The following is a 24,240-nucleotide window of genomic DNA, read 5'->3' on the forward strand; positions in this document are numbered from 1 at the left end:
GTCACTGCGGCACTCGCCACATTGAAGATGACATGGAAAACAGACGATCCAGTTTGGGTGGATCAGTGGCCCCTTGAGCGGAAAAAGTTGAGTGCTTTGAAAAACCTGGTCCAAGAAGAATTGCAGAAGGGACACATCAAGCCAATAGACAGTCCTTGGAAGTCTCCAGTGTTTGTCATCAAGAAAAAGCTATCAGGCAAATGAAGGCTGTTACATGATCTCAGGAAGATCAATGAAGTCATAGAAGACATGGGACCGCTTCAGCTGGGACTTCCATCTGTCTCGATGATTCCCAGAGATTGGCCGCTTGTGGTCATTGACCTCAAGGATTGTTTCCTCAGTATTCCGCTCCATCCAGATGACGCTCTGAGATTTGCCTTTTCAGTTCCGAGTATCAACAAGGAAATGCCTCTGCAGCGGTACCATTCGGTGGTCCTTCCACAAGGACTAAAAAATTCTCCGACAATCTGTCAATGGTACGTGGCACGAGCTTTGGCACCAGCGCGGAAGAAGTTTCCGAAGGTGAAAATCATTCATTATATGGATGATTTGCTCATTGCAGCATCAACACAACAGGAGCTGCAAGAAGCTCGTGACTGCGTGATCGCAGAAGTGAAAAAGGCAGGTCTGGAAATCAGCATTTCAAAGATTCAAGAGGTTGCGCCTTGGAAATATCTAGGGTGGAAGATTTCAGAGAGAACAATAAAACCTCAGAAAATGGAGGTCTGCACAGACATCAGCAATTTACATGATTTACAACAGCTTTTGGGAGAGATCAACTGGATGAGGCTGGTTTTTGGAATCACAAACAGCGACATTCCAGCGTTGCTCGATCTTTTGAGAGGAGACACAGACATTCGATCTCCCAGGACACTCATGCAAGAAGCGAAGAAAGAGTTGGAGAAAGTCACAGAAGCGTTACAGAAAAGGCAGGCACATCGATTTGTTCCAACGTTGCCTTTTCAGTTGGCAGTGCTGGGGAAGAAAACACAGTTCCATGGTTTGATCTTACAATGGGATGAATCACAAAAAGACTCTCTGATAATCATAGAGTGGGTTTTTCTACCATACAGGCCTTCAAAGACGATTCTCACAGATTTAGAGATGGCAGCACAGATCATCATAAAGGCGAGAACGAGGTTGCTGACAATGGCAGGATGGGAATTCTCAATCTTCAGATTACCCATGAAGAAAGACTATTTCGATTGGGCGATGCAACAATCGAAAGACTTGTTAATCACGTTTTTAGCTTTTTCAGGGATTTGCACAATCCGTTTTCCACAGCATAGAATACTGCAATCACAAATATGTTACAGAGCGAAACCAAGAATAAGTGAAGAACCTTTGGACGGGATCACAGTGTTCACTGATGGCTCAGGGAAGGCACACAAGTCGGTGATCACGTGGAGGAACTCAACGACAGGGGATTAGGAATCAGATGTAAAGACGGTCCAGGGCTCTCCACAAATCGTGGAGTTGGCAGCCGTTGTCCGAGCGTTTCAGTTGTTTGAACAACCTCTCAATCTGGTCACAGATTCCACATATGTTGCAGGTGTGGTCAAGCGATTGGAAGGTTCGCTCTTGAAAGAAGTCAGTAATGGGGTTTTATACCCATATCTGGCTAGCTTGAAAACGTTGCTAGAGAGCAGGGAAAGAGAATATTTTATCACGCACATTAGAGCGCACACAACACTTCCGGGGTTTTTAGCGGAAGGGAATGCTCGGGCAGACAGGTTGACAATGCCCATTTCGCAAACACTTCCGGACATTTTTGAGCAGGCAAGATTGAGTCACGCGTTCTTTCAACAGAATGTACAGGCGCTGATGGAATCGTTTCGTCTCACAAAGAGTCAGGCGAGGGAGATCATTAGTGCTTGTCCAGACTGTCAGCTTGTGCAGCCACCTTCTTCTACAGGTGGCAGTCAATCTGCAGCCACTGCAAAGTCTTCAATTGTGGCAAGCTGATGTCACGAAGTATCCATCCTTTGGGAGGCTCAAAAATGTTCATGTTTCAGTAGATACATTCTCAGGTGCAGTCTTTGCCTCAGCACATGCAGGGGAAACAGCAGACCATGTTTGTCGACATTTTCTGCAAGCATTCGCATCATTAGGTGTGCCTCAGGAGATAAAAACAGGCAACGGTCCAACATATACAGGCAGGGTGCTTGACAGATTCCTGAAAAGATGGGGTGTCAAACATACATTTGGTATTCCACATTTGCCCACAGGTCAGGCAATCATTGAAAAAACACATCACACCCTGAAATCCCTTCCGGACAGACAAAGAAGGGGTGAGCCAGAGGCAACACCTTACATGAAATTAAATAAGGTGTTGTATGTGTTGAATTTCCTAAATAGTTCATCCTCGGAACCTAATCCGCCAATCGTGAGGCATTTTTTAAACAGCACACAGGCAAAGCTAAGGGGAAATCCTTTAGTTTTGATCAGAAACCCAGAGACAGGACAAGTAGAGGGCCCTTTCAAACTAATCACTTGGGGCAAGGGTTTCGCTTGTGTTTCCACAGATCGTGGTCTGAAGTGGGTGTCAGCGCGACATGTGAAGCCAGTTTGAACGTGAGAACAGGAGAACGCTGATCTGAGAAACAAAGAGACGAGTACTCAGACAGAAGTCGAGGCTCAGATTGCAAAAGACCACTCAGAAGAGAAAAAAAAATAATTAAAGACTTTGGGGATTTTTCCTTTGGGGTCTTGAGTGAAAACATAATGATTTCGCACGAAAGTGAAGTCATGAGCTTCGCGATGCTCATGTGCATCATTCTTTCATTCATTGCAATAAGCAATGGGGCAAATTTACCCATTGATCAACCAAAACAAAATGTATGGGAGGCTTTAGCTCAAGCAGCGAATTTGGATAGCATTTGTCTGACACATTCGAGGCCAGGGAGACCATTTTCAGCATGCATGGTTGGATTGCCAGTGGACGACTGGCCAATTCCAGGGCACTCCGCAGTTAACATCTCACAGGTCATTAAAGATCCTGTGAAGGAGTGGTGTGCTTGGACACATCTTCTTCCTGTGGCTTCTACTGAACCTCAGGAATTGGAGATTTTTGGGTCCATGACAATGGAACTCTGCATGCAGTTTGAAACTCCAAATGTCACAAAGACAAACAAAACTATCGATGTAACTCCCAATCATGAATTCTATAAAAATGTATCAGCTTGGTGTAGATACACAGAGAAAATTGCCAAAGGATCAATCCAAGTCCCAGTGCAATTGCCACGGGGTTTGTTTCTAATTTGCGGGGACAGAATTTGGCACGGCATTCCTGCTAACGCCAGGGGAGGTCCATGCAGCATTGGGAAAATTTCAATGTTGTTGCCAGATTTGAAATCGCTAAGAGAGAAAAAGAACAAAGAAAAAAGATCATTGGAACATTATGCAGCAGATTGCAATGACGAAATATTTACTTGGGACAAGGCAAAGAGAGTTGCTACAGCAATCTTCTCACCTCAAGCAGCATCGGGGGTGGCCTTGACTCAACTCGACCGCATGGGTTGTTGGTTGAGCAAACATGCTCAATCTGTGTCTGTCGCGTTGAGTGACGTGTTAAAAGACATCAGTGGCGTGAGACAGGCGACTCTTCAAAACAGAGCGGCGATCGATTATCTATTGATCGCACATGGACATGGGTGTGAAGAATTTGAGGGGATGTGCTGCATGAATCTCTCAGACCATTCAAGATCAATTCATGAAAGCATTCAGAAAATAAAAGACAGCATAAATAAACTTGGCGAGATCACAGGATCCTGGATTGATGATCTGGTAGGATTTTTTGATATCTCTCCCATATGGGGAGAAATTTTAAAGATAGCATTATATGTCTTAATAATTCTCTTAGTCCTCATACTTGTTATCCCATGCATCTTTTTATGTATAAGGCGTGTCATGAGTCAGGTAGCAAAAGAAGTGCTTTTAGTGCAAACAGACGGGGGAGATGTGGGAACTCAGCACATCATTCCTGATGTGCAGAGTCACCGAGACAACCCTTGGGGGGCTCGGAAGTCTTGGAACATTGCCAGAAGTACTTGGTGGCTAGACGTTGATCCTGCACAGGATGCAACACCTGTATGAGGATGGGAGGATCACACGGGGATAAGTGGTAAAGGGATAGATTAATTATAGAGTGAAAACACAGGTCTTAGAATCTTGGTACAGGGGGGTTCTAGGAGACAAGATGGAGGAATTAGGGCGTGTCCTGTCCTTCTTTGTCGGTTTTTCGGCTGTTTGAAGGGCCTGGAAAGGCCCGGAGTGGCCTTGGGGCAGCCCGCGTATCGAAGGACGAGAAGAGGCTTCAGTTCTTCTTTCTGTCTTTATGTTTATTAATTGTTTATCTAAAAGATTTTCTTTCGGCCCGACAGAGGTCTGCTCAGCAGTCAGCCATGAGCACACTGTACTGTCCTCCGGACAGCCACCTATCTTTATACCCATTGTTACGTGTACAATATTTATCATTTTTCCCCAATACCATTTATTCTTATTGCCCGGTGCACTTTTAGTAATGGCCAATCCTAAAGTGCCACCATCACCAAAGAAGATGGAGGAGAAGAAGAAGAAGGACAGGACACGCCCCAATTCCTCCATCTTACTTCTCTAAACCCCCCTGTACATAAATCCTAAACCCTGTGTCTCACCCTCTAATTAACTAATCCCTTCACCATTCACCCCGGTGAAGTCCTCCTATCCTCATACAGGTGTCGTCTCCCGTGTAGGGTCAAAGTCCAGCCACCAGACACTTCTGGCAACATTCCAGGACTCCCGAGCCCCCCAAGGGTGGTCTCGGTGGCTCGGCACCTCAGGACTGAGATGCTGAGATCCCACACTTCTTCTTCTTCTTGTCATCCATCTTCGATGGTGATGGTGGCACTTTGAGATTGGTTCTTACTGAATGTGCACTTGTCAATAAGGGTGAATGGTATTGGGGAGAAAAGGTAAATATCTTACACGTAGTTTTTGGTATGAAAATAAGCGACCGCCCCGAGGGCAGTCAGTGTGCTCATGGCTGGCTTGCTGTGCGGACCTCTGTCGGGCTGGGAAAAAATATTGTTGGTAAGAATTAATAAACAACACTGAAGAACTGAAAAACCTGAAGACTCCTTTCGTACTTTGGGGCGCGAGCTGCCTCAAGGCCATCCAGAGCCTTACCAGGCCATTAGAACAGCTGACACGGGACACATTATTATGCCAACCAGCCTTCTGATGAGTCATTTACTCAATAGCGACACACCTGTCACCCCAGAAATAGAGATTCTGCCCCTACATGTCTAGATGGCATCAGGGTACATTGTGTGCAAGTGTCAGCTAAAGCCTTATCTTCTCATGCAGTGCATCTGTGTTGGAGGTTAGGATTTTTTCCTTTATTTTTTCTTTCTTTCAGAGATTTTTTCTCCCATTTGTTGCCCAAAAGATGGGAGTGACAGGTACTTAAGAGAGACAAAAGATGTGGCCAAGATGGGGAGGAAGGGGAAAGGGGTGCAGTTTGCTACAGTCTCTTAGCTGGGGGTTTTTCTTTTGGGAAATGCAAATACCATGAGACTGGGCTGGGGGCCAGGGGGCTGGGCTCAGTCCTCTCTCACTCTCACTCTCACGGGATCAGAAGGGAGACAGGTGTGTTTTTGGTGCCAGACTGCTGCTACCCAGAAGATTCGCTGCCACTGTGGAGTTTTTCCCTTTATTGCTTCTCCTTATCATGGGTTAGCTTCTGCTCACAAGAGGGATCATTGAACTGGGACCTTTTCTACACCTGATCTCACTGGGAGGGACCTTCACTATCAGCCACTCCTAAGTTGCTGCTACAGTCCATTTCACCACCCAGAGTGGTAATGAGACTGGCTCCTTCCCATGAATTTTGCAAAAGGGATTGACCTCCCCTCTCCCCTATTGCCTGAGTTGCCATTACCAGTGGAGAGGCAGCTGAGCTCATGCCACAGCGCCCCCTGCATCTGCAGGGGAATAATTGCACTGGCTCTGCCTGGCTGGGAGCCAACAGTGCCCCTGCCAGCTTTGGTTATATCTACACAAAAGGGGAAAGTGCTTGATGGCCGAGAGAAGGCTGTTATTTGGTTTCTGTTTTCTTTGTTGTTGTTGCCATTGTTGTTGTTTGTCTTGTTATACATATACATATTAGTAAAGAACTGTTATTCTTTTTCCCATATCTTTGCCTGAAAGCCCCGTAATTTCAAAGTTATAATAATTTGGAGGGAAGGGGGTCATATTTTCCATCCCAGGAAGGTTCCCACCTTCCTTGGCAGACAGCTGTCTTTTAAACCAAGACAGTCTGATGTACCAGACCATCAGATCCACATAGTCCAATAGACTTGATTGTCCCTTTCCTTCTTCCTGGCTGGAGTCAGGACCACTCTAGTTCTGGTCACGGTACTCAGTCACTTCTTGTAAATATGACTTGCAGGTCCCTTCAAGAGGATCAGATACAACATCATCCCTTCCATTCTGCCTAGGGACTTGCCCACAATAGACCAGAGCAGCATTTGTTCTTGACAAGTTTCCTGTGGTAGTCGTTCCTCCTTTCAACTCACGTAGCCATGCTGCTAGGGCAGAGGTGGGTTGTCCATCCCACCTCCACGTTTTCTCCATGGTCATGCAGGTAAAACTAGAGATTACCTCATGGAGTGGACCCTCTCTCCATTGGTGGGGGGTGCCTGCTCCTAATAGCAGAGACTCTTGTCTGTACTGGTGGGGCATGGAAAATTTCCTCTCTAAGCTCCTCTCTTAAGTTTTTGGTATCCCTCTTAAACTTTCTTCTTTTAATTTCCAGAAATCCTCAAGAAGTTTCTCCTATGGACTACATGTGGGCCCACAACACGATGGTGATAGTTTCTTTGTATATCAGGAGTTTGCCAGCCAAAGTTCCCACTTAGTCTTCTCCCTCCTTCCATGCCATCATAGTTTATTGGCTGGCATATGATGTTGATGCATTCTGTACAAATTTTAGCCACATCTGTGATGTACATTGGACACCATCTGGATTAGTAGGGAACTGCTTGTCATCTGAATAAATTGTCTCCAGCATGGCTAATTCTCTCAGACACTGGATACATTGCTCCATGGTGTCCTACTAGCCTTGCCACACTGAAAGGTCTTCCTTGCAAAGGAATCTTTCCTTCACACTTGACAGGAGTCACCTACAGAGGTTTAGAGGTTCTGGTCTTCTCCCACCGCCCTCATCAATACCCATATCCTGGGACAGGGATCCCAGTTGCTTGATGTCACTACCAACAAGGTTTATATTTTTGGCCACAGCATCCCAGAATCAGAGCAGCCAGGTCAATAAGGACTCACTTGTCTAGTGGCTGAAATCTTTCTGCATACTGTGCAATTCACACAAGGATAGGGATTGGGTGATTATCTCTGGCCCTTTCTCTTCCACTGGTTGTGAGGGTCCTGCATCCTCTTCATCCCTCACTATGCAAACTGATTTGGTCTTGGATTTCCTCTTCTGAATAGAGGCAACTACTACTGGCTTGGACTGTCCCTCTGGTTCAGCTGCAGTTTGAGTGGCCACAGTGCTTGTTGATCTGGTTTCCTTACCCTCTCCTGAAGGTGCTGTACCATAACAAGTAGTGTCTGGTAGGCAGTGGTCAGAGCCCAGCACGTTGCATAACTTCACACCTCTGAAATTGCCACAGCATTTTTCCTTCACACGTTTTATCACTTTAACAGGGTCCTGTTGTTGTTCAGGAGTAAACTTCAAAACCTCTGGAGAAGTCCTCCAAATACTGGCTTGTGTACTCTCACATTCCATGCCACTCATGACTATCCACCCCCCAGGGCAGGCCTCTGGACAACCTCCCTGCAAATCTTTGTCCTGTCTCTAAACATGGTGTAGACCATACAGAGGAGACATAGCAGAACTAACAACAAGATTATGCTGTCCTTAAAATCCAGAGGGAATTCAATATTCTCAAAAACTGTTGTAGCAGACCTGAAGGAGGAGAAGGACATGGGAGGCTGGGAGAAATAATCCTCTCCTGTTCCCCCAACAGGCTGGGTACAATTATTAATGAATCCCCAGAAATAGCAGCCAAGGCCAGTACAGGCAAACAACACTAAGTACACATCCCAAATAGCCCTTATTGCCCTTGATGTTATCATGTCATAAATCAACATCACACAGTACATTACCAGAGCAATCCTGATCCCTCTCCCTATGTTGACAAATGTTATCATGAAGAGCACATATGGGAATATATACAGGATTAGGAGCAACACCCATATGAACAGACCAAGAAACACGGTAACCAGGGAGTTCTGGACCTAATACACAAATGCTTTGACCACAATTGTTATTTTACCTTCTCTCTCATGCCCCACATTGAGATGCTAATTGATGTGCTGGTTTTGAGAACCAACAGGGAAACTAAACTCTAAAAAAGTCACTCCCCTTTCCCCCACCCCCTCTGACAATGAAGGGACAATATGGAGAGATTATAAATTAAAATACCAATTTACTAAAATCGCAAATAGCAACACTGACATTGATAGCAAAAAATACACAAAAAGAAGATGCCCTACCCAGAAAGAGGAATGTACCGCTGGGAACAAAGAAGAACACTCTTCAAAGACAGCACTTGACATGATCTCCAAACAAAGGGAAAATGGCAACCAATCCCATGGCAGTAGTGACTGCAGCTTGGCCTCCACATGGCTTGGCTGGGCTCCACTGAGGCTTGGGCTTCACAAGGGTCAGCTGGGCTCTGCTATGGGCCACTGGCACTCTCTCACTGTTTCTTTTTCTCGGAGCCCAGTCTTGGGCTCACCATCACTGTCCTTCAGCACCAAACCACAAAAGCCATAGCTCGGAGGAATGGGAAAAGGACCACCAATGCCTAAGAGGAGCTAGGTCTGCTAAACTGTCCCCAATACCTTCTCCCCGAAGACTACAAGGCAAGATGGCCCCCTTCAGGCTTCTGGCCCCAAACCTTTCCTACTGAAACCACACACCCCAGAAGTGATGTGAGAGGTATCAAATATTCAAAACCAATGCTCCAGTCCCTGGCTTTGTAACCATATCAGGGCTCAAGACTTGCAAAAGACTGGTAAAATTTCTTCCTTCCTATACTCTCTGCTGCTCCCTTCTGCATGTAATATTCCTTACTAAGAGTCAGAACAGTGACATAACAATCACCAACCTAACACCATCAAAATACCAGGGATTTACAAAGCAGCAAAAAATCAAATATATTTGCAATGAAAACATGAGAAAAAACATTAGTTGCCATCTGGACTTAAACCGCAATAACCACTAAGTGACACTTTTTAAAAATTACTCTGATGAACAATATATTTTGCTTAATTAACAGTAGTTTCTATCAGAGTTTTATAGATTTGAGAACTAAGTATATTGGGGTTTTTTAAACACAAGATTTCTGACCAAAATCCACACCTTTCTTTGCAGCAATCTCCACAAAACTGGAGTTCCCTAACTTACTACATATTATCCACATACAGTGATTACAAAGACTAACAATCAAAACACACTATTGCTAACCAGTGTAGCATGTATATCTACATTTGTTTTATCAGTTCCCAAAGCATTCTGATGTACTGGTAACATACCATGAAGATCTGAGTAAATTAATTTTCACTGATTTGAAAATCTGTCTTTGGAATCTGTTAAACATTTAAACTGAAATGAATATATACATTGACAGATTGTTCTGATCAATAAGTTTAATTTTTTTTATGACACTTATAGACAACTGGTGCAAAAAAATGTTTGAAAGACTTCTGTAGAAAAGCCAACAATCCCTATTCAGTTCCTAGTTGAGCACAGCAGTTTCTTAAACATTTAAGGTGATAAATGCACAAAAGACAGTTCACATACAAAATATTACTGGTATTTAAAGAAAAAAAACCCACCATAACAAACAAACAAACAAAAAAAAAAACAACCAAAAAAACACTGCAGGGGAATCATATTATTATATGCTAACTTCTTTAAAAAGATAATTTCTTCATGCTTTAACAAGACTAGAACAAAGATACCTACATTTCAGCAGATATTCTGTCCCCCTGGCAATTTGTCAACATAGAATGAATTTTGTGACAGACAATCTGCTCCTTCAGGAGACATATCTGAACCTCCTAGAAAGCAGTAACTGCCAAGTGAGGAAGTCTTCCCCATTTACAGTAGCGGAATAGCTGGACAAAAGTCACTAAAGAACCAAAGATGCAATTGTCTCTCATTTCTTTTAGTACTAACCCATTAACAAACAATCAAAAATCAAAAATTTGAAAGACCACAGTTAAAAACTGAATTGGTATTGATTAATTGAACATAGCCAAAGGGGAAATCTTCTGCTCCTTCTAGGGATATCCAGGGGTTTTTTTTCAGAGTTCATTCAGACATGTCCTTTGTGCCCTAAGCAGTTGGTACATCCAAATATACTGAAGTATCTTTCCCCTCTCTGTCTTTTATGCTACTCCCTTAAAATAAAGCAAATATTTTGGTTATTCTTCTGAAAACTCTAGCAATGCTGACTGACAGGCTGACAACTGTATATAATATTTGACAGTACTCCAACTTTTTGGAATTATCATCACCAACTCAGATGTCTCTCCTTTACCTAGCCAAAAATTTTCAATTTTCACTCTCCTATTCCTCCATATCTGAATAAAACTGGCCAATATGTTCAGAAGGAATGGAAGGGGAGACATGAAATTGCAAATATGTGCAAGTTTAATTTTCATAGGTGTCGTGGTTTGACACTGGCCAAAATCCAGTCACCCACAAATGTCACTCACTCACCCTCCCCTGCCACAGCTGGACAAAGGAGAGAAAAAAGTAATGAATGGTTCATGAGGTGAGATAAGGACTGGAAGAAAACATTCCAAGACACCTTTTCTTTCCACAATCCCTCCCTCCTTCCCCCCAACAGTGCAGGAAACAGGGCATGGGGGTTTTGGTCAGTTTGTCACCCGAGGTTTTCTTCTGCTGCTCTGGGACACGAGTCCTTCCACTGCTATGCTGTGGAGTCCCTTCCCAGGGGACACAGTTCTCCGTGAACTTCTCCAGCATGGTTCCAATCTCATGAGCAGCAGTCCTCCCAAAACTGCTGTGATATGGGTCACTCTTCCATGGGGTGCAGTCCCCCAAGGACAGGCTGCTCCAGCTTGGAAGCAGGGGCCCCCTCTCTCCACCAGGTCTTCCACTGGATTACAGCCTCCTCCAGGCATCTACCCACTCTGATGTAGGCACCTCCTCCATGGTCTGCAGGTGGACCTCTGTATCCCCTGTTGTCCTAGGGTGACTTTATGATGCTTGTACCGCAATCATCTGTTCTGCTTATGCCGGATATTGAATTTATATTAAGGAGGCTTTGGTGCCATGGGTATTGAAACTAGTGATGGTGAAGTTGAATGCCTATGGGTGAGAATTAAGGGGAAGGCCAGCAATGCTGATATCCTACTGGGAGTCTGTTATCAACCACCCAACCAGGAAGAAGAAGTGGACAACTTATTCTACAAGCAGCTGGAGAATGTTTCAGGATCACTAGCCCTTGTTCTTGTAGGTGATTTTAACCTACCAGACATCTACTAGGAACTTAATACAGCAGAAAAGAGGCAGTCCAGGAAGTTTTAAGAGTGTGTGGAGGACAACTTTTTGTTGCAGCTGGTGAGGGAGCCCACCAGGGGAAGGACTATGTTAGACCTGTTGTTTGCTGTTTGCAAATAGAGATGGGCTGGTGGGACATGTGGTAGTTGGAGGCTGCTTGGGGCATAGTGATCATGACATTATAGTTCTTGATATTTGTTGAAATTAGGAGGAACACCAATAAGACTTTTACATTTTGTAGAAAGCGAAGGGAGACGACCCATCCTCTGATCAGCATCGAACTCCAATTTATTGATCCACCAGGCACATTTTATAACAGTGTTAATTAAGCTCATACATGTTGCAAAACACGAGCTCATCATAGGTTACAGATTACACATTAATCCCTCCTTTTGTTTTCAATACCTGTGGTTTGTTATTGAAACCAAGATTTGTGTTCTCACCCTGATATGAATGGTTCTCAAGGCCTCCATGTTTGTCTCTTTTGCTTTCCCAAAACAGCCAAGGACAGAATGTTTATCTGTTATGAAAAAACAGCCTGAGAACTCTGCTGTTTATAGAAATGTGCCTGAGAACCTCATTATTTACAGAAACAGGCTTGAGAATTAGCTGCTTACAGCTGCCTTTTACTTTTCCATCAGCTGTATATTTTCATGGCCTTTTTTCCTTCAAGCCATGTCTGAGCAAAATTTTCCAACAACATTTGACTTCCAGAGGGCAGACTTTGGCCTATTTAGGAGACTTATTCAGAGAGTTCCTTGGGAAGCAGCCCTTAAAAACAAAGGAGCCCAGTAGGTGAGTGTGCTTCAAAACAGAGATCTTGAGGGCACAGGAACAGACTGTCCCTGTGTGCCAAAAGATGAATTGGTGAGGCAAACATCCAGCCTGGATGGGCAACAAGGTTTTGAAGGAACTTAGGAATACAAAGAGTATGTATCGTCTTTGGAAGGAGGGTCAGGTCTCTAAGGAATTATTTAAGGGGGTTGCTAGGGCATGTAGGCAAAAAAATTAGAAAGGCCAAAGCTCAGTTAGAATTTATTTGGTAGCTTTTGTAAAGGATAATAAAAATGTTTTTAGAAATATATTAATAGTAAAAAGAAGGGTAAGACCAACCTTTGTTCTCTATTGGATGTGGGAGGGAACTTAGTAACTGCAGATGAGAAGGCGGAAGTGCTTAATGCCTTCTTTGCCTCTGTCTTTAGTGGGAAGACAGCTTGTCCTCAGGACAACTGTCCTCTTGGGTTGGTTGATGGTGTTAGGAAGCAGAATGGTCCCTCTGTTATCCAGGAGGAGGCAGTCAGAGAACTGCTGAGCCACTTGGATGTTCATAACTCTATGGGACCAGATGGGATCCATCCCAGGATGATGAAGGAGCTGGAAGATGAGCTTGTGAAGACGCTCTCCATCATTTGCCAACAGTCCTGGCTCACTGGTGAGGTTCTAGATGACTGGAAGCTGGCCAATGTGGCACCCATTCACAAAAAGACTGGGAAGGAGGATCCTGGTAACTATAGGCCAGTTAGCCTGACCTCAGTACCTGGTAAGGTAATAGAGCAGTTTATATTGAGTGTCATTATGCAGCACTTACAGGATGGTCAGGGTATTAGACCCAGCCAACATGGGTTTAGGAGGGGTAGGTTGTGTTTGACCAACCTAGTCTCCTTTTATGACCAGGTGACCCGCCTGGCGGATGTGGGAAAGGCTGTGGATGTTGTCTATTTGGACTTCAGCAAGGCCTTTGACACTGTCTCCCACAGCACACTCCTGGAAAAGCTTGGACAGGTGCACTCTTTGCTGGATTAAGAACTGGCTGGATGGCCAGGCCCAGAGGGTGGTGGTGAACGGTGCTGCATCCACTTGGTGGCCAGTCAGCGGTGGTGTCCCTCAGGGGTCTGTGCTGGGGCCAGTTCTGTTCAAGATTTTTATTGATGATATGGATGAGGGTATTGAGTCTTTCATTAGTAAATTTGCTGACGACACTAAACTGGGAGCATGTGTTGATCTGTTGGAAGGTAGGAGGGCTCTGCAAAGAGACCTGGAACGGTTGGATGGATAGGCAGAATCCAATAAGATGGCATTTAATAAGTCCAAGTTCCTAGTCCTGCATTTTGGCCACAATAATCCCCTGCAATGCTATCAGTTGGGGATGGTGTGGCTGGACAGTGCCCAGGTAGAAAGGGACCTGGGGGTACTGGTCAGCAGCTGGCTGAACATGAGCCAGCAGTGTGCCCTGGTGGCCAAGAAGGCCAATGGCATCTTGGCCTGTATCAGGAATAGTGTGGCCTGCAGGACCAGGGAAGTAAATTTGATGCCTTAAGTTTTAGATTTCATGTTTTTCAGATTCTGTGCTGCTTTGGTGTGTAGCTCTGGGCTTCATGTTGGGTGTTGGCAAGTTCTTTTCACAGGGTAGGTGGACAAAACAATGCTTTTCCACCTTGACCAAGGACAACCGTTACAAGCTCCAGGCCCAAAAAGTATAAACAACGGTGAATTGAAGAAAGAAAAACAAGGAGGATGGAACTTCATAACCTAAAGCGGTAATTGGACAATTAACTCCAATATGCAAATGGACCAAAACTTATAGGGGTCATCCATTTTTGTGACCATTTTGGATTCATCTTGGGTGTAGATCTGAACAGGCTCTTGTACTGCTCAAGGTGTATCCATTAAGGTCTTTGAATAAATATCTACTTTATTCTTTAACTCTGTCTAGCCTCTGTTCTAGGTCAGCCTTCTCAAGGCATCAGTTCTTCCCTTGTACTTGGCACTGGTGGGGCTGCACCTTGAGTACTGTGTCCAGTTCTGGGCCCCTCAGTTTAGGAAGAGTGTTGAGACACTTGAGCATGTCCAGAGGAGGGCAACAAGGCAGGTGAGGGGCTTGGAACACAAGCCCTATGAGGAACGACTGAGGGAGCTGGGGTTGTTTACCCTGGAGAAAAGGAGACTCAGAGGTGACCTTATCACTCTCTACAACTTCCTGAAAGATGGTTGTAGTCAGGTGAGGGTTGATGCCTTTCTCCAGGCAGCAACTGACAGAACGAGAGGACACAGTCTTGAACTGCATCAAAAGAAATATAGGTTGGATATTAGGAAAAAGATTTTACAGAAAGTGTGATAAAGTATTGGAATGGTTTTCCCAGGGAGGTGGTGGAGTCACCATCCCTGGATGTGTTTAAAAAAAGACTGGATGTAGCAATCAGGGCCATGGTTTAGTTGAAGTGGTGTTAGGGCATAGGTTGGATTTGATCTTGAAGGTCTCTTCCAACCTAGTGAAGCTGTGATTCTTTGCCTTTAAGACTGGTTTTGAGAGCGAAGGGAGAAGTTTGTCTGCAGAAACTGCACTTGCTCTCCCACATTCTTTCTCACGGACTGCGTTGTCTGCAGCATAGACAGCAGGAGTAAGCTCTTTTGCTTTTTGTTATTTTTTTTTAGCTAGTGAGGGAGAGAAGTTTCCCAGACTGTGGCTTTTCTTTTTCTTGGAACTGTTCAGTCCTGCTTTGGACCGAAAACCCAGAAAAACACCAGGAGCTCACACCTGTGGCCCACCAGGGCCCAGGATACGGCATTTTCCAGCACAGGAGGGACTGATAAGAGACTGAGCTTGCTGAGCTACACCCCACAAAAAGAACTCTCTCTGAATTTGCCATCTCTTCAGAACGAGAGGTTCGATTGTTTAATATTATTCATTTTCTCATGTTTATGAATACTCTGCTTGTTAAATAAACAGTTTTTTCCACTTTTCTTGAAGGAGGTTTATCTCCCAAACAGGTGGGGGGAAGGGTCACTAAATTTTGCCCTTTAGGGAATCATCCCTTTGGAAGTTCCCTTCCAAATTTGTCCCAAACCTGGATCCCCATGTGCTGCAGGGGGACAACCTGCTTTACCATGATCCTCACCACAGCCTGCAGAGGAATCTTGGCTCCAGCACCTGGAGCGCGTCTTCCTCCTTCTCCACTGACTTTGGTGTCTCCATGTTGTTTCCCTCACATGTTCTCACCTCCTTCTCTTCTCTAGGTGGAATTAACAGTGCCCTTCTTTGTTTTGATTTTCTTCTTAAATATGTTATCATAGAGGCATTACCAACATCTCTAACTGGCCCAGCCTTGGCCCGCAGCATGTCCATCTTCAGAGCCATCAGGGATTGGCTCTGCCAGACACAGTGGAAGCTTCTAGTAGCTTCTCACAGAAGTCACCTCTGTGGGCCCCCCGCTATTAAAAACCAGGCTGTGCAAATCCAACACAATAGGGAACAGCTCAGAAAATGATGTTTAAGTAGTGCATAAAAACACTACATCTAGGAGGTTCCTAATGTATCTTGTTCATCTACTTACACATTTCTAACAGAAAAGAGTACTGCACAATAATATTCAGATTACAGGAGGTGAACAGATAATTGTCAGCAACATCATTTCTTTGCAATAAACAAAGATGCAAAACAATACAGTCAAGACAATCAGACTGTTGCAAAACACTGTTGAAGTACTGCCCAATACAAACTCTGAGATCAAGAATTTGACCCACATGAATAAATGTGTGCTACTGAACCATATTTATTTCCTGGGAAATAAGACTGACATACTGCAGTAACCTCACAGTGGTCAAGGAAGATATGCCTAGATATGGACATTCAAATATTTTTACTAAAGAAAGGGCACCAAATATTTAAAGTCCATCTATTTCTTTGAAACTACAAACTATATGCCACAAGGTGTCACTAGCTTAGACTAAGATTGATCAGCAATGTATCCTTAACTTGAAAAGAAGCATCTATTTGGCATTCAATTTATTTTTTTTTAATAGCAGCCTGGCATACCTAATGGATAAATAAAGCAGAGCTGAATAAGATGCAATAGAACAGATATTATAGATATCATGTTTAATATCTCATACCGAGAGGATCACTGGAAAGGTCTGAAGTTATTGCTGCAGGTCTATATCACAGATATTTTCTAATTCCAGGGCATGTTGTTCTTAAGGAAGTATACTGAGGCCTTATCAAATAAATTAACATTTAGTGCTAAGATTCTAGTGAATCTCAGTGTGGTAATTAGAACTAAATTCTTTCACATATTTTACAAAAAATGCTGTAGATAAGATGGTTGCACATCTCTGGCATGTCCTGATCTATTCACAACAAGAGAAACTACATTTCTTGATCTCAGAAACTTCAGCTAAAACATTTTTAATATGTGGAGAAAGGTCCAAATATTTATTAATTGTAAAGGCGCGTCTCATTTAAAATTGCATTTGAAGAAACTGATAGAATGAAAAATAAACTAGAATGCCACATTCTTTTTACTGGTAATTTTGTGCAGAATGAACTGTCAAGTTTTAGTTGTGTCACCATAATAAAGAATCCAAGACAGACAGCATCGAGTTATTTTTCTCCATTTACATAAGATCTTTAACCTTAGGATCAATATGAATAAAATGAAGCATGCCCAAAGAATACAACTTAATGGAGATAATACGAGTGAGCAAGCAAACTTCTGATCTAAATGCGGAGATGAATCAAAACACAACCGATATAAAACTAATAAAATTACAAGTGCCCAGGTGATGTACAGCTTAGGTCTATGACTTATTACTATGTATATATAAAAAGACTGATTACAAGAATTAAAGCAGGTCTCAAAGGAAAGATCCAGGCATATATAAAGATAATATAAGGCAAACTTTTTTTTAACAGTCAATATTAAAAGCAGTTTAGAAAAAAAATTACAATTTTTTACAGCTCATGAAGCCCTAAACATTTCATACTAAGCATCAACAGCATGATATCCCTCCACTAAATACAGATACCTGTCTGGCTTCATAACGTGTTCTCTGGAATCAGGGATTTGTGAAACAACATTCCTTAGTTTGTGCAGTCCTTCCAACAGGAGACTGCCCATCACATGGACTCTGGAATCTACCTGTTTCACTTAGTGGAAAAATTTTTGTCATTGTCTCCATTTCAACTTACTTAGAAACCACGCAAATGTCAGTGTCACTGAGTACCTGTCAGATCGATGATGGTTACAATTTGTGGAAATTTTAAAATAAATTCTTCATTGAAGTCTATTTTGGGCTAAAACTAAAGTTTTGATGGAAAATTTCAGAAAACAAAGGTTGGTTGTCTTGACAGCTTTTACTGCAAGAAACCTTCACTGAAACAGGTTCTCAATTAGTCTCTTGCATGCTTTTTCCATGTATTATCTGGTATCGGTAACCAAGTGTCCTGGTTCAGGGTAAATTTGGGAGAGAACCCCCAAAGGAGTTCCTCTAGAAAGCAGATTCAATTGGCCCCTCCTCCAACCAATTTGGGAAAAAATATCTCCTTGGAGAAAAGTGGAAAAAAACTGTTTCTTAAACAGTAAAACCTAAACAATATTAAACAATACAACCTCTTGCTGCTCCAAATGAGAGACAAACTCACAAAGTCCCCTCCGTGGGCTGTAGATCGGTTCACTCAGTCTCTTATCAGTCCCTCTGGCACTGGAAATGCCGTGGTCCAGGCCCGGCTCGGTGGGTCACAGGTGCAAGCTGCCGGTGCTCTTCTGGATGTTCAGTCCAGAGCAGGTTTACACAGGTCCAAAGAAAGGGGAAAAAAGTCCCCAGGAACTTCTTTGCCTCAACTAGCTAAAACTAACTAAAAGCAAAGGAGAGCTCTGTCCCGCTGTCTATCCATCCACAGACAACACAGTCCAGGAGCAGGAATGTGGAGGAGTGAATGCAGTTTTCTGAAAACAAAACTCTGCACTTCTTCTCTCCCCACTTCACTCTTGGAACAAGTCTTAAAGGTGCAAAACTTATTATTCAGCATAAACAGAACAGATGATTGGGGATACAAGCATCATATAGTCAACCCAGGACACTGAGTAAGACAGAATTCAGAAGCAGACATATAATTCATTTCATCCAGAACAGACATTCTTATGTTCAAAGTAGCAGCAGGAGTCATCTTCAATGAAGAAGATCTGTTTACCAAGTTGTCACATTTTCAGATTTCAGTTCTGTCCTATTCATCCCATGAAGAACAACCTGGGTTATTTTCTGCAAATTATTTTCTTTTCCATAGGTATCACTCCCTTTTCTTTAACCAACCTAGTTTCTCAAAACCTTAATCAAAAAGTATAAGTTTTAAAGATCATTCTAAAACTTGATAATACCCTAATTCTACATCAACAGTCATTTTTTTCTACTTAAATCATTGCTTTTCTTCCAAACATGATGAAAAATACTGATTAATTTAAATAAACTAATGGACACCTACTATGATATTTCTTGCTTTTTACTCATCTTTTAATTCAAACCTAAAAATTAGAAGCTTGTTATTAGAAGTTACTAATCAGTGACTTAGAAATCATTCAGTTCTAAGTGAATGGAGTAAACCTAATGTTCTTGTCAGATATGAGATTTCAAAATGCTCGCTGCTTTTTATGTTTTGCGTGTTACTGTATGTCCTGGGGTGACGTTATGATGCTTGTATATCCCCATTCATCTGTTCTGTGCCTTTAAGACCGGCTCTGAAGAGTGGAAGTTTTGTTTGGGTTTCTCTTATCAGGGACACAGAGACGAGCAGTACATAGGGCTGTTTTTCACTTCTTACTTCAGCTTGCTGCTTTTGCCTGCTCTCTTTTTCTGCTCTTGCTTCTGCTCTGCTTTCTGCCTCTGCTTATTAGCTAGTTCTAGCTAAACAGTCCACATTGCTTCCTGGACTGTTTCTCCTCTCCTGTTTCTGTGACCACCTCGAACCTGCTCTGGACTGGGACCCGGGAACACCGAAGGTTCGGCTGCAGCAGCTGGCCCAGCGCCGGAGGGACTGAGAACAGAGCAACCACCCCCGCAAGAGACTTTCTGATTTTGCCATCTTTCTCAGAGCGGTGTCATCGGGTATTGTTCAATTTGTGTGCTGGGAGGTGCGGGGCCAGTCAAATAAACAGGTTCTTTCCACCTCTCTCCAAGGAATTTTTTCCCGAACCGGTTGGAGGGAGGGGCCATGTGGGTTTTGCTTTCTGGAGGGGCCCTCCTTTGCAGATTCTTTAACAAATTTGCCCTAAACCAGGACACTGTAATACATAATGATCAACTTAAATAAAAACACAAACTGTATATTAAAGAGACAGGATTAGCAAGGATAAATACTTACCTTTCTCGTATAAAGTCTTCCAACTCTTTTGTTGACAAATGTCCATCTTTCATGTTGTGATAGAGGACATCAAAGCCACTGTTCCTTTCCCCCTAAAGATTAATAACAAAAAGAAAGTAGAACTGTGAATCACAAGCTAAAACAACTACAGAAAGTATACAAATATGCATTTTAATAATATAAATATGCATTTTAATAATTTATCAAGTTTCATTAAATCAATTGTTTCTAATGCTTCAGCTTTTTACCAATTGCTGTTAGTTGCCTTCAATCCCTTATATGGTGGTTGGACCGGAAATGGGATTTCTGGGATGCTGTGGTCACTCCCATCAGGCCAATGGATTTTCAGATTGTAGGACCACCTCTGAGAAAAACACAGGGGTTAAAACCCAGAGCCGCGCCCCAGGAGTCTCTTGGGACTTCCGTCGGGAGAGGCTTTGGATCTCCCCCTGTCTCAGCTGCTGGCTGGGCGGGGGGAGGGGAAAAGCCATGCATCCATGAGGTAGACCCAGCCCAAGGGTGGAAGAGACCAAGAGACATCAGGCCGCCCCCCCATCCCTGCAGGGAAGAGAGAGAGAGAGAGAGAGAGAGACAGCGTCTGAATTCGATAGCGGCCGCTGGCCCAGGAGGAGAAGGGGGGGAGTGCGAGGGCAGCGCGGGAGTTCCAGAGCTGTGGGACAGGCAGAGACTGAAATTTTTAACCCTTTTCTTGCAAGATTGAGACCTTGCAAAATGCTGATCCTCCTGGAGCTGAATGAGAAGAGACATAAGAGGTGAGAGGGAATGGGCCACGAGGGAAGCGCAGAAGACTCTTGAGTGGGGGAGACATGACGGAGTGGTCTTTTGGCCGGACTTTTCTTCTGTAGCCATAGACAGAACCATTTTTTTTCCTGTGACACAGAGACTGCATTTAGGGAGAGGCAGTGCCTCATGTTATGAACAAAAATTCGGTTAATGATTTTTTTTTGTGAGAAAAAGTTACAAAAAGTCAACCAGACCTCTGTCCCTGCCAGGTTTCTGCGTGCTTTGTTATTGTAATCATGGGTCATTGTAGCTTATCTCCGCTTTTGTATTAGTAAAAGCCCTGGCTGGGGTGGGGTGATGGCCCTTCCCCGAGGCTGTGCTCTCTTCCAGCATAGGGAAGACACCTGAGAGGATGGGGGGGGTTATGCAAAGTGACTCCAAGACCAGCATGTTTTGAGACCTCGACTCCAAAATGAAACTAGAAAACCCTAAAAAACAACGAACCACCTAAGAGTTGAGAGACTAAAGTGATGTCCAGACGTGAGGAGCCAAGTGCTGAGACTGCAGAGATGCGGAGTCCCTCTCGCCCTGACCATGGGAGTAGTCCCCAGCGCCGGGACTGAGCGGGACAGCACTGAGAAAGTAAAATCTGACGGGGACATCACGCCCTAAAGGGTCCCACGAGGACTGGATCCCCCGGCTCTGCCCCTAGTGGACAGAGCTGCGCATATCCTCCTCCTCTGAGACGCCCTGGGAGACACGACGGGGACTGCAGCCCTGCCGAGCCGCCCAATCCTGAGCTGATCACTTTTAATAAAGGCATTATAAAGGAGAAGTCATCTCCGGGCCCTGTTTATTTCAGCTGGGGCGCTCGTCTGGGATAGCCAGCCCGCAAGAAGACTCAAGACTGGCCATCTTGGACTTCAGGACAGCTGGCTACCAGGACCAGAGGGAACGGCTCAGGACCAGGGACGGCAGAGGAGCACAGGAGCAACGGACTGGTGAGAGAAGTCGGTGGCGGGAGTGGGAGACGTGCGCATGTGTGTGTGAGTGAGACAAGGCCGGCAGCCAGACCCTCGACCTGAGAGTGGACCCCTCAGTACCGCGGTTCCGAGCTTTCGCGAGAAAGCTGGCTGGAAACAGGGGGAAGCACGTGGAATTAGCGTGAGTGAGTCTCCCAAGGGGGAATAAAGGCCCCCCCCCCCCCCCCCCCGGGCGTGCAGAGGGAATATTTGTATGAGTGGCACGCACCCAAAATAGGTCCTGACAGAGGGAAGTCAGGCAGATTTGTCAGTCCCGAGAAGGATTCGGGTAGCATTTGTAAGTCTAGAGAAGGATTCGCGTAAGATTTTGTCAGTCCCGAGAAGGATTCGGGTAGCTCACAAGCCCTGCAGGCATAAGTAAGTCCTGACCCAGGAGTCAGGCATAAACCCCAGCGAAAGAGGCTGTGGTTTGCTTTTAAGTCCTGATACGGTGAAGCCTAAAAATTGGCGGGTTAGGCAAACTAAACATCAGGCAGTTGTTTTTCCTGACAGAGGGAGTCAGGCACGACCCGGATTCTTTGGCCGAGGCTTCCTGTGTTCAAGTCCCGATAGATGTAAGACCTGACGTGGGGAAAGTTGGGCAATTAAGAGATCGGGCAGTTGTTTCAGTATAAAGTCCTGAGCATCAGGCAGAAATTTTAAGTTTCAGTGGAGGAGGCTGAAGCTCCTCAAAGAAGGTTCTTTTTGAAATTACCGGTCAGTAAAGGCACCTTTGGGATTTTTTACTGTTGAGACCTGTAAAATGGGAGGGTGTAATAGTAAAAAGACCGGCAAGAGGCTGAGGGACATACCTCCCAATAGTCCCTTTGGAGAACTGTTAGTAAAATGGGATTCTATAGAGGCCACGGAGGGATTAGATAAAGCAAAAATGATCCATTATTGTATGGAAGTGTGGCCAGAATTAGAGTTACAAGGAGGATGGCCTTGGTGTGGGACAAAGGATAAGTGGATGTGCCAACAATTAAGTAATTATCTGACAGCTCGAGGGGATACTGATCCTGAGCAATTATTGTATGTAGCTTGCTGGTTAAAGAGCGCTGTTGGGGATGAAGGGGTGCGAATTTGTAAGGTACAGAGGAAGAAAGAGGGGAATGAAGGAGGGGATGATAGGACTAGTAAAAGATGGGATCCCCTGGATTATTTGCCTCCTTCTGCCCCTCCACCTTATAATCCTCTTCTTCAAGCACCTCAAATGGCAGGTCCGGTTCTTCCCCCGGCTGCCATCTCATTACCACCTGCTCAGACTCCTCCTTCTACCTCTTCAGCTTCCGCTATGATAAACCCAGTATCCCCTCCAGTTCCTTCTGCACCACCACAAATGCCTACTCCACCTGCTGCATTCTCCACTCCTCCAGCTGCACTTAATATTCACTCAAGCTCTTCTCCCCCTCCTATTGCTGTCCCTTTACCTCCTCCTAGTTGGGGCACAAATGTCTCCTCGCCCGATAAACAGCTATCAGCAAATACACCTACTGATGGGCAGAAAGTTCAGGGTAACCCAGATATCCCTCAAAGCAGGTGGGCATCTGAAGATGGGCCGTACCATAGCACCAGATCCAAGACCTCCAAGGCAGAGAGACTCTTTCCCCTCAGAGAAGTTCCTATGGGAGGAGTAGCGGGAGGTGTAGTCTTTGTGAATGCTCCCCTAACTGCTTCTGAGCTGAGAGGATTCAAGAAAGAGTTGGGGCATTTAGTTGAGGACCCAGTGGGCATAGCTAACCAAGTGGATCAATTTCTAGGTCCAAATATCTACACTTGGGGGGAGATGAATTCCATCCTGAATATATTATTTTCCCCAGAAGAGGTCCAGATGATTAGGGTGGCTGGCATAAGAATTTGGGAGAAAGATAACCGTCCAGGACCCCAGGTGCCATCAGGCGAACAGAAATTGCCACTAACGGATCCCAGCTGGAACCCTAACCAGGAGGAGGGGAGGAAGGCCATGATGGAATATAGGTCTTTGATAATACGGGGGATCAAAGAGTCAGTTCCCAAAGGAACTAACACCCAATTGGCATTTGAGGGAACACAGGAGAAAGATGAAACTCCTGCTGCCTGGCTTAATCGCCTAAGGCGGAACTTCCAGTTGTACTCTAGAATAGACCCAGACACCCCAGAAGGTCAAATGCTACTAAAAATCCAATTTGTTACCAAATCTTGGCCTGATATAAGGAGGAAACTGGAAAAGATGGAAGAGTGGCAAGCGAAGGACATAAATGAGTTATTAAGAGAGGCATTGAAGGTGTATTTAAGGAGGGAGGAAGAAAAAGCAAAAGCCAAGGCTAAGATCATGGTCGCTGTAGCTAGAGAAAGTGTAGGGGGGGTGGGTCCACCACCACAAGGAGGAGGCAGAGACAGGCCAGTACTGGCAGGTGCACGAAGGATTGAGAGACCTCAAGTCCCTTTGAGAGGACGACATTGCTATTACTGTGGGGAGGCAGGACATATCAGGAGGTTTTGTAGAAAGCTCAGTCTCGATGAGGCAATAGCCAGGGAACAAGATAATTTAGGAAGGATTCTTAAGGGGGCGGACTAGGGGTGCCAGGGGCTTTTTAATATAGGGGACCCGATGCAACATCTAGAAGAGCCCTTGGTAAACTTTGAAGTGGGACCCCTAAATGAGGAATTTGAATTTTTGGTTGATACAGGGGCAGATAAGTCCTGTCTCAACAAAATACCAAAAGGTATGGAAATTGGGAGAAAATTTTGTGAAGTATTGGGTGCGG

General features: G+C 44.4%; 1 long non-coding RNA gene across 1 annotated transcript in view; it reads right to left on the minus strand.

Moving 5' to 3' along the window:
- The window catches only part of LOC141726973 (uncharacterized), an 88,565-nt gene extending 68,744 nt beyond the window's left edge, over positions 1-19,821 (minus strand). Inside the window, exon 1 of the long non-coding RNA XR_012577930.1 lies at positions 19,728-19,821. This is a non-coding gene — a long non-coding RNA (uncharacterized LOC141726973). The remainder of the gene's footprint in view (positions 1-19,727) is intronic.
- Positions 19,822-24,240: the final 4,419 nt, after the last annotated feature.

Source organism: Zonotrichia albicollis, chromosome W (assembly GCF_047830755.1).
Source record: "Zonotrichia albicollis isolate bZonAlb1 chromosome W, bZonAlb1.hap1, whole genome shotgun sequence".
Taxonomy (NCBI): domain Eukaryota; kingdom Metazoa; phylum Chordata; class Aves; order Passeriformes; family Passerellidae; genus Zonotrichia; species Zonotrichia albicollis.